At 41.5% G+C, this 18,367-nt stretch overlaps 1 long non-coding RNA gene across 1 annotated transcript; it reads right to left on the bottom strand.

Annotated features, from left to right (window-relative positions):
- Nucleotides 1-4,171: 4,171 nt before the first annotated feature.
- LOC132519197 (uncharacterized) lies at nt 4,172-16,826 on the bottom strand. The gene is made up of 2 exons (XR_009540114.1): nt 16,601-16,826; nt 4,172-4,302 (listed from the first exon to the last, which is right to left on the bottom strand). It is a non-coding gene; the product is annotated as an uncharacterized LOC132519197 (long non-coding RNA).
- Between the last annotated feature and the right edge of the window lie 1,541 nt (nt 16,827-18,367).

The raw sequence follows: 18,367 nt of genomic DNA, 5'->3' as shown, positions 1-18,367 counted from the left end.
CTGGACCGGGGCACGACCCCGTGTCCCCTCCATCGGCAGGCGGACTCTCAACCACTGCACCACCAGGGAAGCCCTCCCCTTCATTCTTTTACTCATACATTGACACAGGCATTTATTGGGATTCAGCCCTGCCTTAAGAAGCCCACAGTCTAGGGATACAAATGAGCTAGTGATTACAGGGTGAAGTGATAATGATGGATATTTTCATAGCTTATTTATTTATTTATTTATTTTGGCCATGCCGTGAGGCTTATAGGATCTTAGTTCCCGAACCAGAGATTGAACCTAGGCCCTTGGCAGTGAAAACCCAGTGTCCTAACCACTGGACTGCCAGGGAATTCTCACCTTTTTAATTTATTAAATGTCACCATCTGGTTGGCCCAGGAGCATCTTACAAATGAGATGGGCTGTGGCAGACATTGGTTGGTACTCAACTGAGCCAATTTTTTTCCCTTTTCCATTATGGCTTTTTACAGGATATTGAATATAGTTCCCTGTGCTATACAGTAGGACCTTATTGTTTACCCATTCTATATATAATAGTTTGCATCTGCTAATCCCAAACTCCCACTCCATCTTCTCCCACACCCCTCTCCCTTGGCAACCACAAGTCTGTTCTCTATGTCTGTGAGTCTGTTTCTGTTTTGTAAATAAGTTCATTTGTGTCATATTTTAGATTCCACATATAAGTGATATCATATGGTATTTGTCTTTCTCTTTCTGAGAGAAATGATAATATGGTAACCTCTAGGTCCATCCATGTTGCTGCAAATGGCATTATTTCATTCTTTTTTATGGCTGAGTAATTATTGCATTGTATATAGGTTCCACATCTTCTTTATCCAGTCATCTGCTGATGGACAATTAGGTTGCTTCCATGTCTTGGCTATTGTGAATAGTGCTGCTATGAACATTGGGGTGCATGTGTCTTTCAGCTGAGCCAACCTTAAGCACCAGAGCCCTTGGTCCTGGTGGCCTCACCCCTTGTTCAGAGCAGGAGGCAGGTCAGCTGAGCCATGGTGCTGTAGGATGTGTGGTGACCAGGACTGGGTATACAGGAGCTACACAGCCTCCCACAGTGCCTTAGCCACACTCTCATGCCTGGCCTTGGCTAGGCTTCCAGGAACAGCTGTCTCCTTACCATTCTGAGAAAAAGCAAAAAAGGGTGGAGTGAGGCAGATTATCTAAAAGGTCACTAGCAAAAAGCCTCTTCGTCCTTTGGAACAGTTCAGGCTTGATCAGTGCTGCGTGCTCGGTTACCAGTTATGTGGAAGAAGCACAGCCACGGCAGACAATGGAGGTGGGAAGAAAGCCAGCCCTTCTGGCAGGACTTCTAATGCGCAAGGACAAGCGTGGCCATGCCCTGCCGCAGGAACCCCACAGTTACAGGCACTGAAGCCTTCCAGTAAATCCATCTTGGAAGGCAATTCCTCTTGGCCAAGTCCCTGAAAGGCAGGCCTATGGGAAGTTACAATTGTTGGTGCAGCAGTAAAGACCTGGCTTAAGCTGACTAGGACAGCCGTGGGCTTGTTTTCTTAACCACAGACACTTCGTTCCAAGCGAATGTTATCAGCTCTTCAGAAAACCTTTTGAGAGAATCACGTGAATCAAGCCCAAGCTGCCCTCCCTCTCTGTGTGCCCTTGTCTGGTTTCCCGTGAAAGAAATGAAACCAGCAGCAGCATCGAGAGAAAAGACTCCACACGAGCTGCTTTTCTCCATCCCTTGCCACTCCATCCTTCTCCCTGCTCCATCGCCCTGAAGAAGTCTCCTTCTGGAATAAACTGCCTTTCATCCCTGTCACCTTCAATATGGCTCTAGGAATGTCCTTCTCTAGGACCTGTGGACCATCTCTTTGAAAGGCAATCATCAGAGGAGACAACTTCTCTATCTCTCAGCCTCTGAGGGAGGGTAGAAGCCTAACATTAGAGAACACCTTGCTCCCAGTTGTAAAGCTAACTTCTGCCATAAAGACAGGAGAGGGACTTCCCTGGTGGCAAAGTGGTTAAGAATCCTCCTGCCAGTGCAGTGGACACGGGTTCGAGCCCTGGTCCAGGAAGATCCCACAGGCCACGGAACAACTAAGCCCGTGTGCCACAACTACTGAGCCTGAGCTCTAGAGCCCACAAGCCACAACTACTGAGCCTGCGTGCTGCAGCTACTGAAGCCCACGTGCCTAGAGCCTGTGCTGTGCAACAAGAGAAGCCACCGCAATGAGAAGCCCGTGCACCACAATGAAGAGTAGTCCCTGGCTGCCACAACTAGAGAAAGCCTGTGCGCAGTAATGAAGACCCAATGCAGCCAGAAATAATAAATAAATAAAACAAATAAATTTATATATATATATTATATATATATATATATATATATACACACACACAAAGACAAGAGAGGTTTATGAGCAAACACAGATGGCCTTTGACAGCGCCCTAACACCAGCCAGTAGTTTTCCACTAGCTCACCCCAGCATTTAAAAACCCTTCCACCCTCTGGTCCAGGGGAGTTAATCTCGGACTGAGTTCTGGCCTCTCTCCCTTATTGCAATAGCCTTGAATGAAGTTTTCCTTGCCTGTTTAACTTTGCAGGGTGCAATCTTTGCTTTGACATGCCCCTGCTCACACCTCCAAACGCTTCTCATTCCATTGCAGCAGTGGCTCTCAAACTAATATGTTTCTGAATCACCTGGAGGGCTTGTTAGAAGTACAGTTGCTGGGACTTCCCTGGTGGTCCAGTGGTTAAGAATCCGCCTTCCAATGCAGGGGATGCGGGTTCAATACCTGGTAGGGGAACTAACATCCCACGTGCCACAGGGCAACTAAGCCACGTGAGCCACAACTACTGAGCCCACACACCACAACTAGAGAGCCTACACGCTGCAACTACAGAGCCCATGCACTCTGGAGCCTGTGTGCCATGACTAGAGAGCCTGTGCACTGCAACGACTGAGCCCACACACCACAACTAGAGAGAGAAGCCCGCGCACTGCAACAAAGAGCCCGTGCACCACAACGAAAGATCCCTAGGGCCGCCGCAACTAAGACCCAATGCAGCCATAAATAAATAAATAAATAAATATTAAAAAAAAAAAAAAAAAGAACACAGTTGCTAAAGCAGTAGGCCTGGGTCGGGGCTTGACATGTTCCAACAAGTTTCCAGATAAGGCATGGCTGGTACAGAGACCATACTTTTTAGCTTGTTTATTGCACAGACCATCTTAACCCTCTAAGGGCCCTGGAGTTCATGGCGGCCCCAGTATACTGTCCTGTAATAAGGTCATTTCCAGAGTAGATGCAGATGCTTTCTTTCCCACAATCTTCTCCCTCTCCCTCTTTTTAATACTTGTTCCCCCTGTACTCTCTGGCTTTTTCCCCTCCCTTTCCTTCCCCCTCCTTCGACTCCCAGGTCACAGTAATTCTCTTCCAATTAGCCTTCCCCTTACGGAAAAAAAAAAAAAGTAGCCTGCGCTCCTCAGGGTAGCAGTTAATCTTTCCACGTTTGAGGCTATGGATGTTTTTGGTTGTTTTTTAACCAACAAATCCTTCTTGGAGCCCCCTTGGCATTTTGCTTCCCTGGGGATGGGGGAGGGGGCTTCCCTCATACTCCCTGGTTACCTAGCAACTTGTCTCCTTTCTGACAAGTAACCGCCCCTGCGGAGAAGCCAGCTGATGTGCACACAACAAAGGGAAAGTGACACCACTGCTCCACTTCCCCTCTTCGAAGGCCTCCCTGTTCATTAGCGCTGTGATAAGTGGCTTGCTATGAGCAGGCCCCACTGATGCCCTCTTTGATTAAGCCAGCCGCACTGCTCCTCCCAGGGATCTTGGAGTGATGGCAGCTTGTCAAGTTCCCGAGGTGCTGAGTAGGTACTGGGAATTTCAGATTTAATCCCTAATTATATCCAGCCCATCACCTTTGTAATAGGAGCCATAATAGCTTTTTCATTGTTGTCTTCAAGTCAGTGGGGCCGTGTGGAAAACTATATCCATATTCATGCCTGTGTTTCCTACCTATTGCCACTACATCCTCTCTCCTTACACTTCAGAATGAAAGGGGCTTTGCTTTTCTCCTGCAAAAGCCTTTATGAAAGAAGCTGTTTGTTCTATACCCTTCAAGCCCCCGCCCCCATCATCTTTGTTTCTTCTTTACACATTGATGAATTAACCGCTTTGGGCCCAGGGTTGGTAACTGATTTTAATTTATCACAGAAGACAGAGATGCCCCCAGGTAGCGCTTGTAGAGTGGAAAGGTGGTTGATCCTGGACCAACTGAGGAAGGAGGGTTTCTCAATCTCATTTTCTGTAATCCTGAAAAAGACAGTAGAATAGGGAAAAAAAGGACAAAGATAGAAAGAGAAAAAACAAATTCCACTCTCAAAAAAAAAAAAAAAAAGAGACATTCATAGCAGTAATACTTGTAACAGAGAAAAGTGGTAAATTACCCAGATGTCCAATAGATGAATGCCCATATAGTCAGTATAGTAACACAACAGAAGATTATTAGATTGATTTTATAAATGATAAGCTATTTATATGGGTCATACCAGTCTTAGAGATAAATATATATTGCATATTTAAATATGCATAATGCATGCCACATATAAATATACGGGATGTGTTCATATACACAGTAATTCAGGGGAAAAGAATCCAAGAGAGTTTGAAGAACTGGTTAGATACATGCAAAAACACATGTAACTTTTCAGAAAAATTAGAAGAATATGTGAAAAGATATGAAGGCACAGTCCTATTCCGTAGCCAACAGCCACACGTAGCTAGTGGAGTGGAGTACTGGAAATGTAGTACTAGTGGCTAGTGTAGTACAAATGGCTAGTCTGAGCTGACATGTGTCATAAGTGTAAAACTGGATTCAAAGACTTCATATGAAAAAATATATAAAATAGCTCATCAAAAATTTTATGTTGATTACCTGTTGAAATGGTTGTATTTTTAACACTGGGTTAAATAACATATTATTAAAATGAATTCCAGGCTTCCCTGGTGGCGCACCGCTTAAGAATCCGCCTGCTAATGCAGGGGACACCGGTTCGAGCCCTGGTCGGGGAAGATCCCACATGCCACGGAGCTACTAAGCCCGTGCGCCACAAATACTGAGCCTGCGCTCTAGAGCCCGCGAGCCACAACTACTGAAGCCCGCGCACCTAGAGCCCGTGCTCCGCAACAAGAGAAGCCACCTCAATGAGAAGCCCGTGCACCGCGACGAACAGTAGCCCCCGCTCACCGCAACTAGAGAAAGCCCGCACGCAGCAACAAAGACCCAACACAGCCAAAAGTAAATTAAATAAATAAATTTAAAAATAATAATAATAAAAAATAAAATAAAATGAATTCCACTTGTTTCTTTCTACTGAATGTGGCTATCAGAAAATTTTAAATTACGTATGTGGCTCACATTTGTGGCTTGCATTATATTTCTACTGGACAGTGCTAAGTTTAGAGTTTAATGTTTATTAGGTCCTCTTTCTATAAAATCGCTAAATTTCTTGTTCTGTTTATATTTATAAGGTGTATGAAGTCTGGAACAGAAGGAATTTGAAAGCAATATTTCCACAAAGACCAGTTCTACAGCTGGCTTTCTTCATTCTATACTAGACTTTAGGCAGATAATGGAAATTGTGACTTCCCTGGGAGGATAGAAGGAGGCCTGGAGAGGAAAGGAGGAAGGCCACCTACTTCAGAGGTGATAGGGTCATTGAGACAACTAAATGTTGGAAATACAAGTAGGTGGTCTCCTTCTAAGCTGTCACTTGTCATTTTGGAGAAGGCTTCCTTCCCCAACCAGCTCTTTCCTGCGGGCCTGTCAGCTTGACCTCTTGGAGTTGAGAAATGTCTTTCTATCCACTGTCCTCAGAGGAAGAACATATCCGTTAAGCTACGAGTCAACTACATAACTTGGTGTGCAATTCATGATTTTTGTCATTTATGTGTTTGATTTCATTGTTAGAATTCTTTACTTCTGGACAGTTTGTTGACCACAGGCTTTAATGGGGGAAGGGGGTTTGGGGGTGGTGAGCAGAGCACCACTGGTGCTGAAGATGTGACCGAGGCATGGGAGTGCCCCAGGGAATGGGGACACGGCAGAGAAATGAGACACTTACCTACCTAACCAGATTTTAGCTACAGCAACTCATGGGTGTGTGGCCAGGATGTTCTAGTGGCCAGAATTGTCCGAGCATGTGCTCTAACTAACCATTTGGGAGAGGAGATGATAGACAAAACTAAGCGTATTCTGCATTTCAGAGACTGTCCCAGAGGGGACAGCACCCCTCCCTGATTTACAGGGACTGATTTAACAATAGGAGTAACGTTATCCAAGGGGCTGATTGAATCAGCCCAAGGACCACCCCCCCAGGGGGGACAGCACCTATGTATGCAACTGTGTATGGAATATGGGTACACAAAGCAACTTTGTGGACACAATATATATACACAACTGTGTATATAATGTGTGTCCGCAAAGGAATCTGTGTACACAATGCATATACACAACTGTATACATGCTATGTGTCCACAAAAAAATTTGAGTACACAATGCTTATACTCAACAGTGTACATACTGTTTCCACAAAGGAACTTTGGGTACACAGTACATATACACGACGGTGGACATACTACGTTTCCCCAAAAGAACTTTGTGTACACAATGCATATATACAACTGAGTACCCCAGGGGGATGCCAGGGCCACCCCTCGGGGATACCCTGCCCCCACTCCCCATGGGGAACAGCACCCCTCCTGGGCTGGGCCCCCATTGATTCACTCTGCCTTCTTAAATATGGTGACCCTAATTAAAGTAATCATCCTCTTTAATGGGTGTCAGGAGACTTAGGAAGGCAGATTGATTTAATGGGACTCAGGAAACCTAAGGTGTTTGGTTGGTTTAATGAAAGTCAGGAGATTTAAGAAGAACAATTGATTTAAAGGGGTTAACAATATTTAAGTGAGCTGATTTCATCGATGGGAGTCACGTGATGCAGCAGGCCTGATTGAATCACTGGTAGCTCCACCATTTAAGGGCACTGACTGAATCAAAGCAATCACGTGATTTAAGGGGGCTTATTGTTTTAAGGGCTGTCGGGGGATTAAGAAGGGTGATTGATTTAATGGGGTTCAAGAGAATTAAGAAGGCAGAATGACTTAATGAGTGGAGAGTTAAGAAGGCAGATTGATTTGGGGGGGGTCAGGAAACCTAAGGGGTTTGATTGGTATAATGGGTGTCAGGAGATTTAAGGAGGATGATTAATTTAATGGGGGTTGGGATGTTTAAGGGGCTGATTTAATCAATTGGAGTCACGTGATTTGGGGGCTGTTTATACATGGGAGTCATGTGATAAAAGGGTGCTGAATAATCCTTGTATTCAGACCTGATCCTACTGGTGGCTGCCTTGGGGGCCACGTTCATTAACATGGATGGAAAAATGCCCCCCAAAGTAATCCATGGTCACAGAATCTCATTAAACTTGGAAGAACTACTTTTTTCTCCAAGAGAAAAAAAAATCGAAGTATAACATTTCTTCTTAAGAAAAAGAAATTGTTATTCAACTGCTACATCCCACCTGTTCAATATATATTCACTGAACTTCACAGGTACCATTCAGCCATTAAATAAATACTAAGCCCCCACTATGTAGAATATTGTGTAGTTGAGACCCTAGACTTTAAAGACTGCCTGGATTCAAATCCTGTCTCTACTACTTCCTATCGGGATGACCCTGGACAAATTATTTAATCTCTCTGAGCCTCTTTCTTCATCTGTAAAGTGGAATAAAAGAATAGTGTTGTTGTGACAATTAAACGAGTTAATACAATTAAATGAGCTTTAAAATACATGAAAAATACTTAATACATGAAAAACATGGGCACAGAGTGGATAATGTATAAGTATTTGCTGCTATATGCTGGCCAGTGTGCGATAGGGATAAGATAAGCACAACACAATATTGGCCCTCAAGCATACTTCATCTGATGGCCTGTGAAACACATTGTTTCATTTAACCTTCATAATGAGCCCATGAGTTGGTATTGTTAATCTGAGACTCAGGCAGACTAAACTACCTGCCTGAGTGCACACAAATAGTAAATGACAGGTGTGATTTAGAACTGGTTATTCTGCCCCTAAATCCAGGGCTCTTTGCTCAATAGTATGCTGTCTTTCTAGTCTATCAGAGGCAAAGTCTTAGCTCTGCCCATGAAGCAGAAGGCTCTACCCCCAATAGCATTATAGAGATACTTTCTTTGCAGCAGTATTAGGGTGTCTGGGGAACCAAGTAACAGAAAGTCCTGACTGAACTTGGCTTACAAATTTAAAAAAATTAATTACCTCACATTTTTAAAAGCCTCAATGTAGGTTGCTTCAGGGTTTGATGGTTTCATGATATCATGAAGGACCCAGGTTCACTCCATCTCTCTGCTCTCACTGTCAAGGAGAATGGGATGATCATGACTGGCTCAGCAAAATGATGGTCTATCCCCCCAGATAGGAAATAGGGTGACCTTCACAGAGCATATTAGGGTGGACACAACCACAGAATCAGCTTCTGCTGTTAGTTGCCTAGGCCGTCAACAGTGTCTGCTACAAGTGACACCAAGTGTCATCAGGTAGCATTCCTTTTACAACTAATGGAGTCCTCATCTCAATTTAGAAGGAAAATCCAAAATCAAAGTAGACTATAGATAAGTTAAATGGGGGTGTCTGCCACACGGTAGTGATGAGAATTTTAGTTTTGCCAAAACCCTTTTTATTTTGAGAGCTTGGTTGTGGTCATGAGAACATCTAAGTTGTTCTAACCAGTTCAAATTTATAAAAACATTATTTGTGGACTTCCCTGGTGGTGCAGTGGTTAGGAATCTGCCTGCCAATACAGGGGACACGGGTTCAAGCCCTGGTCCGGGAAGATCCCACAGGCCGCGGAGCAACTAAGCCCATGCGCCACACATACTGAGTCCACGTGCTGCAACTACTGAAGCCTGCACGCCTCAAGCCCGTGCTCTGCAACAAGAGAAGACACCGCAATGAGAAGCCCCCGCAATGAGAAGCCCACACACCACAAGGAAGAGTAGCCCCTGCTCGCCGCAACTAGAGAAAGCCGGCACACAGCAACAAAGACCTAGCCAAAAATTTTTAAAAAATAAAATAAATACCCCATTATTTGTGACTTTTAGGGAAGTGCTTTTTTTTTTTAAACCACAAAAAAGAGGGTAGAACAGCAAGGCCTACTGTATAGCACAGGGAACTATATTCAATATCTTGTAATAACCTATAATGGAAAAGAATCTGAAAAAAAGAGAGAGAGATATGTATGTATAACTGAATCACTTTGCTGTTAACCTGAAACTAACAGGCCATTGTAAATCAACCATACTTCAATTTTTTAAAAATTTAAAGAAGAGGGTAGAAGATAGTACAATATTCAGAGCGATGTGTAGCAACCAAAGGGAAATGTAATCTTTCCTAGGAGACAAGATTTTATAGCATTCCTGGATCTTTTTTGTATCTGATTGTTGAGGTCTTGACAGCTTTTCAATTGAGGAATACGGTCATGTCTGTTAAACTAATTGTAGCTCTTCACTCCACTATATAATTTTACATTTCAGCTTCAAATAGAATGGCTTCAATAAACATAAAGCAGACTGACACATCCCAGATTTCTGCAGTTTACTTTACACCAAGAAATTACATTTAGAGATTTCCAGACACATGCTATAAACGAAAATTCAACAGGAAGTTTCTTTCACTTCCTCTAAATCTGACCTACATTTCAAAAATATATGAGTGGGCTATAACCAGGAGCTTCTCTTGCTGCCATTATTCATGCTGTGTTTTCTGAAGTTTTTTTTTTCTTCTCAGTGACTCTAGTGGCCGTTGAGGGAACTGTAGACCTCGGGAGTCTTTATGCAGCCCTATGTAAAATGGCCAATGTTATCAATAGGAATGGCCAGATGATATAGCTCTGAGCTACCTACATCCATCAGATTAACCAGAAAAGTCAGACCTCTGTACTCTTTTTGTGGAATAGTTGAAACCTATGGCTTTTGCAACTATCTAACCTTAGATATTTTTAATGTGAGCAGCCATTTGACGGCTACATCTTCCCCAACTCTATGCCACCCGCCTATCTACTCTAAAGGAATTGGTGTGGTGACGAATTAGACCCAGTTTGTGTACATTGCTAGCTTTTCAGAGAATGGTGCCATATAAATTCAAGACCTTGTTAAAAATGAGCTAAAGCCCATAATGTGCCAACTTACATATATTTTATTGTACTCTAGGCTGCAATATAGACACAGAACATTCCCCCACCTCCTCTACCTGCCATCGTAAGAGTTCTGGAATTCAGTGCAGGAGTCTGGTGTGGTCCCTAGATGGATGTGTGTGTCTTTGTGCCTGGAAACATATGTGCTTCATAGAAGCCTTTCTTTCCCTTCTAGAGTGACATCCATAAGATAGCTGGATAAGATGCCTACAGCAGAGCAACTGCCGCCCTCTGCATCCAGGTAAAATGCCAGGAGACATGGAGGAAAGCGGGCAGCCCAGTTAAGTAATAATGTGTTAATTCAGTTTAAAGATCTGAAGCTACGAGCAACTGGGTGCAGAGTGAGGAAGTTTTAGGCACTTCAATCTTTAGCAGGGATTTAAAAGTCAAATGCATCGAGGGATCTGACAGATAACATAAACTGTCAAGTGGCTTTAGCCAATAGGAAGTGACAAAAACTGGGGTAAATTTTTTTTTTTTTGCTGTTCCATAACCTTTTATTACAATCCTACCCTCGTGTTCCAGAATGAATGGCTACTTAATACACAAGCCGAAGCACTCCTAAAATTGATCTTAACCTTCCCATTTCTTTCTCAGTATATTAAATCAAAAGGAAAAAAATCTTCCAAAAAAGTCACCAGGTTTAGCAAATCCCAGGAAGAGCACCTTTACTAAACAACAGGAAACAAAACATGCCAGGAATCTGACCAAACGCACAAAACAACAGGTGAGATTCCCGATAGGAAGGAATGACTCCCAATGGAACATAAATAGATCCCCTCAAAGTACATATATTTCACTTGAGTGTTACATATATATGTAATATATTAAAAGAAATTTGGTTTCTACCACAAGAAGTTAGGGCATTCAAATTTTAAAAATTAAAAAAAAATTTTTTAAACAGAAACACACAAAAAACACTGCGTATCCAAATAAAACATGCCCCCTAGTTACTACCTATGATCTTATGTATCAATAGAAGAACATCCACGGAGATGGTTGGTTTCTAAGGTGTCGGATGTTTCTGCTTAAAAGCCAGATAGCCAGACTCGACTTCAAATAGGTACAAAGTATTGCATGTGATGAAACTAATACTTGGTCTTGGGTTAAATAAGACATTGTCTGGGTATTTTCTCCCACAGGGCTCATCACATAACAACAACAGCAACAAAAATAACAATAACAATCACTGATACTCATATAGTCCTTACCACGTGCCAGCCACTTTTCTAAGCACTTTACATATATTAATTCATTTTTAATACACAAAACAACTTTCTAAAGTAGATACTACTATTATTCCATCTTACACATAAGGAAACAAAGGCCCAGAGTCAGGCTGTTAGGAAGTGGTAGAAGTTGGATTAAAACCAGGATAGAAGTTCACTCAATACTTCTCTACTAAACTCAGCATGATTTGAGCTTCAGAAGGATTTCAGTGGCTTGCTCCTGACCCGGAGATCGTAGTTATACCAATCCAATCACTTCATTGATTCAAAGTTTGAACTTCAAACTTTTCTTTAAAACACTTTTCAGGGACTTCCCTGGAGATTCAGTGGTTAAGACTGCACACTCCCAATGCAGGGGGCACAGGTTCAATCCCTGGTGGAGGAACAAAGATCCTGCATGCTACACAGCGTGGCCAAAAAGTAAAAAATAAAAAAAATAAACACTTTTCATAGTAAGAAATGCATTTTACTTCTTCATCCAGTACACAAATATGTGATGCAACACTCACCCTCACAGCACACAATGCACTCTGGTCTGTTCGATTCTTTTCTGTTCTGTACCATTTTTTAAAAGTGCTCAACACAAACAATTAGATTGATTTCTGCAATTTGGAAATTACTAATAAAAGGATCTTTTCTCAGCCCAAATCCATATATGGTCAATTACTGATTGACATGGATGTACAGAAAAAAAAACCTTTATGAAAATTCTTGCCACTGCCTTGATTTTCACCTCCCAAAGACAGGCATCAGCTTACCAGCCAAAGAGTGAATGTGTCTCTCTTTGCAAGCACAAATGCCTCTTTCACAATTGTTATAGTCAAAAAACAATTAGTGCACACACATACAGCACAAAAGTTAAATGATTTGTCCCTGCAGCCTAATCTTACATTACTATCCTCTATTTGAATACTGCTCAGTATATATCTAAGGCTCCTGAATAAATAGAATCCACTCTTTCTTTTCTTCCCTAGGTTTCTTTCCTTCCTTCCTTCCTCCCTCCCTCCCTCCCTCCCAACCCTTTTTTCTTTCTTGCCTTCCTCTTTCCTTTTCTCATCCTTTAATTCAACAAACAAGTATTGAGCAACACCAAGACGAGGCACACACTCCGGCCTCATGGAATTTACAATCCCGTGAAGGACTGAAACAAACTGGATACTCAGCCCAGACATGTGTATGTGGATGCAGTTTAATTCCTTTTTCTTTTGTGATAAGTGATCTACCAAAATATATCTCAAATGCAGTTCAATAAATATTTTATGTTAAGACACCAGGCATCTAAAGTGAAAACAAAAACAAACAACCCTCAGTACTTCTCATGTATTGTGCTGTTTTCACTGGAAAACGTTTGCCTGACAACCAAAGCCAGAGAGGAAACAGGTGTTTGGTTTTATTTTTCAGTAGCTTCTCTCCTGGTTCTCTATGTCAGTTGCCTGTGATGTGTACCTTGCCCCCAAGTTTTACAGATGTCCTTGCGATTGAGTCAACATACGTACATAAATCAGATATACTGGTATGGGGGGGGGATTCTATTTTCATCTAATGTCCAAATAATTGAGGCTGAGCTATACATTATTAGTAACACTTTCCAGTAACTTGATAATCTAAGCTTGAGTCCTCTGCTGGATGAAAATTCAAAGGAGCCTACAGATGGTACAGTAAATACAATATCACCCTCTAGATAAGTGGTGGCAGATATTCTGGTTTAAATTTCACTGAGAAATGTTCACAAGTATAGAAAGAAAGGGTTGGATAGGAATCCAAAGAACTCCCTCTTTTCCTTGAATCTGTGCTCAACATCACCCTCTCAGTGAAGCCTATACACCCACTCCTGGCCCCCATTACCTTTGCTCTATTTCATTTTTTTTCATTGTACTTAATACCTTCCAACACACTTTATGATTTAATATGTTTGATTGATTTAATATGTTTGATTGATTTAATATGTTTAGTATGTTAATTGTTGGTTTTTTATGTCTTGGCCCCCACTGGAAGGTAATCTCTAATAGGACAGAAATCTTATCTGTTTTGCTTATTGATATATACTAAGCCCAATAAATGAACAAACACCTACTGATCGACTGATTGGATAAATTAAAGGAAGAATGCATCTATTGATTATTTATTATAATACATAATGCAAAGTGTGGGCTTTGGAATCAAATTACCTGTGTTCAACCCCCAGCAACTCTTTTTTTTTGGCTGTACCTTGCAGCTTGCAGGATCTTAGTTCCCCTACGAGGGATCGAACCTGGGCACCTGGCAGTAAGAGCACTGAGTCCTAACCACTGGACTGCCAGGGAATTCTCTCCCAGCAACTCTATTTATTAACTGTTAGCCTAGGGCAAGTTACTTATTACTCCTGGCTTCCTCAACAATAATATTGGTAAGATAATAGTAATGACTAGATCCCAAAGATGGTGCCGGAGTTAATCAGGATAATTTTCCCTATCCAGAATGTGCTAAATCCTCAACAAATGTTAGTTATTATTCGTGCGCACCTGGCATCTACACACACTGTATCTCATTCGAATACAGGATCCTGACACTGTACCTGTGGAGTTCCCCCAAGAATCATACAAAAACTCTTGGCCAATCTGAATATAACCCCCAATTGGAGGATCCTTGCTAAAACCAAAAGAGTCAAAGAACAGTCTTAGAAAAACAATGAATTTTGCTGGAAAATAGGAGGTATTGATTTTTCTTCCCTCCAAATAGCAACGAATGAATCGACTAATCATTTTCCCTGTATGCTACCACCCCATATCAGGGGTTCCAAATTCCTGTAGAGACTGACAGAAATAAGGTTGTGAATACAAGGATAAATTTTCTTAAAATAAAAATAAGTTGATCAAGAGAACTTGATTATATTCGAGGACTCCCCTGGTGGCGCAGTGGTTAAGAATCCACCCGCCAATTCAGGGGACATGGGTTCAAGCCCTGGTCTGGGAAAATCCCACATGTCGCGGAGCAACTAAGCCCGTGCGCCACAACTACTGAGCCTGGACTCCAGAGCCCACGAGCCACAACTACTGAGCCCGCGTGCTGCAACTACTGAAGCCCACGTGCCTAGAGCCCATGCTCTGCAACAAGAGAAGCCACCGCAATGAGAAGCCCGCGCATGGCAAGGAAAAGTAGCCTCCGCTCGCCACAAATAGAGAAAGCCCACGTGCAGCAACGAAGACCCAACGCAGCCAAATAAATAAATAAATAAATTTATATTAAAAAAAAAAAGAGCACATTCCAGAAATACTGTCCTTGAAAGTCTCTATTTAAACAATTGATGAGAAAGTCACCCGGCCATTTTCATTCCCAATGGGCCAACACGTAGAGTACCAAATCCAAGTACTGTTGCCAACTAAGAACATACTGAGTTCCAGGGGCAAATAAAATGTAAAGATTATAATCATTTATTAGCATGCTTAAGTGTCAGAAGTAAGAATTTATATTTTATTTTTTGTTGCCCATATTTAAAATTGCACATTAAACAGTCTAAATTCAGGGTTACCAGATAAATAACCTGCCCCAGTGCTTTAAAATTTGTGTATAAAATATGAACGTGAGCCATTATCCTGGTGTTTTACTCCAGTCTCTACATCTACTTACGAAGAACTGGCTACTCTGAGCGTGTGGTAGACCGTCCTGTGCTCCCCCGTGAGTGTGGATTATTGTGGCTTTGCAAACGGTCAGTCTAGGGAAAAGGATACACACACTTTGACTCAGGAATCACATTTCTAGAATTTATTCTGGACGTGTAATCTGAGATAGGCCCAATGAACTGCCCACAAGAATGTTCACTGGAACATTATGTATTGTAATTTGAATATGGAGACAAACTATGTCTCAAAATTAGAGATTACATAGAATAGTGGTATGTATCTGAGGCTATTCCAGAGGTCAGAAAACTGTTGCCCATGGGCCAAATCCAGCCTGCCTGTTTTTGTAAATAAGGTTTTACTGGAGCACAGACACGCCCACTCATTTACATATTATCTATGGCTGCTTTTACTACAACAGCAGCATCGAGTAGCTGTGGTAGAAACTGTTACGTATTCATTTCCTGTTGCTTCTGTAACAAATGACCACAAACGAGTGGCTTAAACCATACAAATTTATTTTCTTACAGTTCTGAAAGTCAGAAGTCCTAAAATCAAGGTGTCGGCAGGAGAGCATTCCTTCTGGAGGCCTTAGAGGAGAATCTGTTTCCTTGCCTTTTCCAGCTGCTAGAGGTCATCTGTATTCCCTGGCTCATGGTCCCCTCTGCCATATTCAAAGCAAGCAGGGTAGCATTTTATCATCTCTCCCTCTGACTCTGACCTTTCTGTATCCCTCTTATAATGGCCCTTATGATTTCACTGAGTCCACCCAGATAATCCAGGATAATCTCCCATCTCAAGATCCTTAATTTAATCACAACTGCTAAATCTCTTTTGCCATAGAAAGTAACAAAATCACAGGTTCTGGTGACTAGGATGTGGACCTCTCAGTGTTCAGTCTATCACACCATGTAACCCGCAAAGCCTTCAATATTTACTCTCTGGTCCTTTAGGAAAACGTTTGCTGACCCCTGCTTTAGACCATTGGACTGGAGGATCAGAACAGCAGCTTGTGGCCTGAGGGAGCAACTTCTCTGCCACGCAACCGCAGGAGGGCTGCCCTCTAAGCCAGCTCTATGATGAGGGACCTACAGATTCAGTCCTCTTTAGAAACACAACTGCAATTAACCATGAGAAACCTGAAAAATACACAGAGCATTAGAAGAAAATCTAAACTTCCAAATCTATTTTTCCAAAATTCCAAGAAAGAAGGATCTTTTCTTGGCTATATGGTACTTTTTTTTTTTTGACTCTGACACCTATTTTTTCTCCCTGACTCCCATTCTTTCTTACCAATGGAACCTCAATTTTTAACCAGGCAGCAATGTACCCAGTTAAAAATATCCATCGCTCCAGCCTCCCTTGCAACTAGAGATTACCCTGTGACTCATTTTGATCAATGAGATAAAAGCAGAAATATGCTGAATGGAGCTTCTTGGGAATACTACTGTTTTCACAACTAAAAAAGAAAAAAAAAAGAAAGAAAAGAGAAAAAGCACAGACTCACTTAGTTCATCCTTATAGCCCTTCACTATTTTCTTCTATGTCCAGCATAGAACATAGATGTGGTCATGGAGGTGGAACAGCCATTCAATGAAGAAGACGAACACCAGGTCTGATGATGGTAGAGGAGGAAGCTGGAAGGGTCCTGGGTCCTTGGCAACATCCATGAGCAGCTACATAAGCCCCGGACTGACCGCCTCCAGACGGTTACATCAGAAAAATGAGCCACTCTTTGGCTTAGCCACTGTGGTCAGTATTCTTTTTTACATGCAAAGATAATCCTAGCAATTATAACATGATATGATGTATATCAAAGCTCCAGCAACATGATGCCTATCTGTGTGCTATTCCGTCACGTAGAGTGGATCTACTTCATATATGGGGTGGGGAAATGATGGATAGAACACAGGTCTTTTTCATGTAGTTAATTCTAACATCCTTTCATGATAAAAAAAAAAAAAGAAAAAAAACCCCACAAAACCTCAAACTAGAAATAGAAGGGAACTTCCTCAATCTAATAAAAGGAATCTATGGAAAACCCACAGCTAACATTATACTTAGTGGTGAAAAGCTAAATGCTTTCCCTCTAAGATCAGGAACAAGGCAAGGATGTTTGTTCTTGCCACTTCTATTCAACATTGTACTGTGGGTTCTAGCCAGGGCAATTAGGCAAGAAAATGAGATAAAAGTTGGAAAAGAAGTAAAACTATCTCTCTTTGCAGATGACATAATCTTTTATATAGTAAATCTTAAATAATCCATTAAAAAAACTATTAGAGTTAATAAACAAATTCAGTAAGATGTCAGGATACAATATCAATATACAAAAATCAATTGTATTTCTATATACTAACAATGAACAATCCAAAAGTGAAATTAAGAAAACAATTCCATTTACAATAGCTTTAAAAAGAAGAAAATATTAAGGAATAAATTTAATAAAAGAAACATAAGTACTGCAAGCTACAAAGCAGCACTGAAAGACATTTTAAAAGACCTAAATAAATGGAAAAACTTCCTGAGTTCATGGATTAGAAGATAACGTCATTAAGATGGAAACACTCCCCAAACTGATCTATGGACTCAATACAATTTTTATCAAAATCTCAGCTGCCTTCTTGTACAGAAATGAATGGACAAGCTGGTCCTAAAATTCATATGGAAATGCAAGGGACCCAGAATAACCAAAGCAATCCTGAAAAATAAGAACAAAGTTGGATGAGTCAGAGTTCTCAATTTTAAAACTTATTACAAAGAAACAATAATCAAGACTGTGGTACTGGCATAAGGAAAGACATATAGATCAAGGAAATGGAATTGAGAGTCCAGATTTAAAATCAAAGTCTAAATAGCAACCACAGGGTTGGAAAATTCTGATGAGGACCAACCACTGGGATGAGATGGTGCAACTAAGAGTCAAGTTCCAAAGTGAGATGAACATGTGACTCTCATAACTGGAGTCACCTGTCTGCTCCCAGGCTAAAGGAAGGCCGGGCTTCCAATTATAGTCCTCCCACCCAAGAAGAAAAGTTGATTACAGATAAGAAGATCAGAATACTGTTAAGAAAATTTATTCTAGGCTGCCCCTAGATTCTAGGCTGTGCCTATTGATTTGCACAGAGTAAAAGAGTGAAAAAGCATATTCTTGAATATGTGTTTGAATTCTTGAATATGTGTTCTTGAATATGTGTTCTTGAATATGTGTTTCCCACACACCTCATTTTGGAGTTTCACCATTAAATATACACCTGTGCTTCTTTACATTTTTTCT

Source organism: Lagenorhynchus albirostris, chromosome 4 (genome assembly GCF_949774975.1).
Source record: "Lagenorhynchus albirostris chromosome 4, mLagAlb1.1, whole genome shotgun sequence".
Classification (NCBI taxonomy): domain Eukaryota; kingdom Metazoa; phylum Chordata; class Mammalia; order Artiodactyla; family Delphinidae; genus Lagenorhynchus; species Lagenorhynchus albirostris.
Note: the sequence above shows the minus strand (reverse complement) of the source record. Positions and strands in the feature narration are given on the sequence as shown.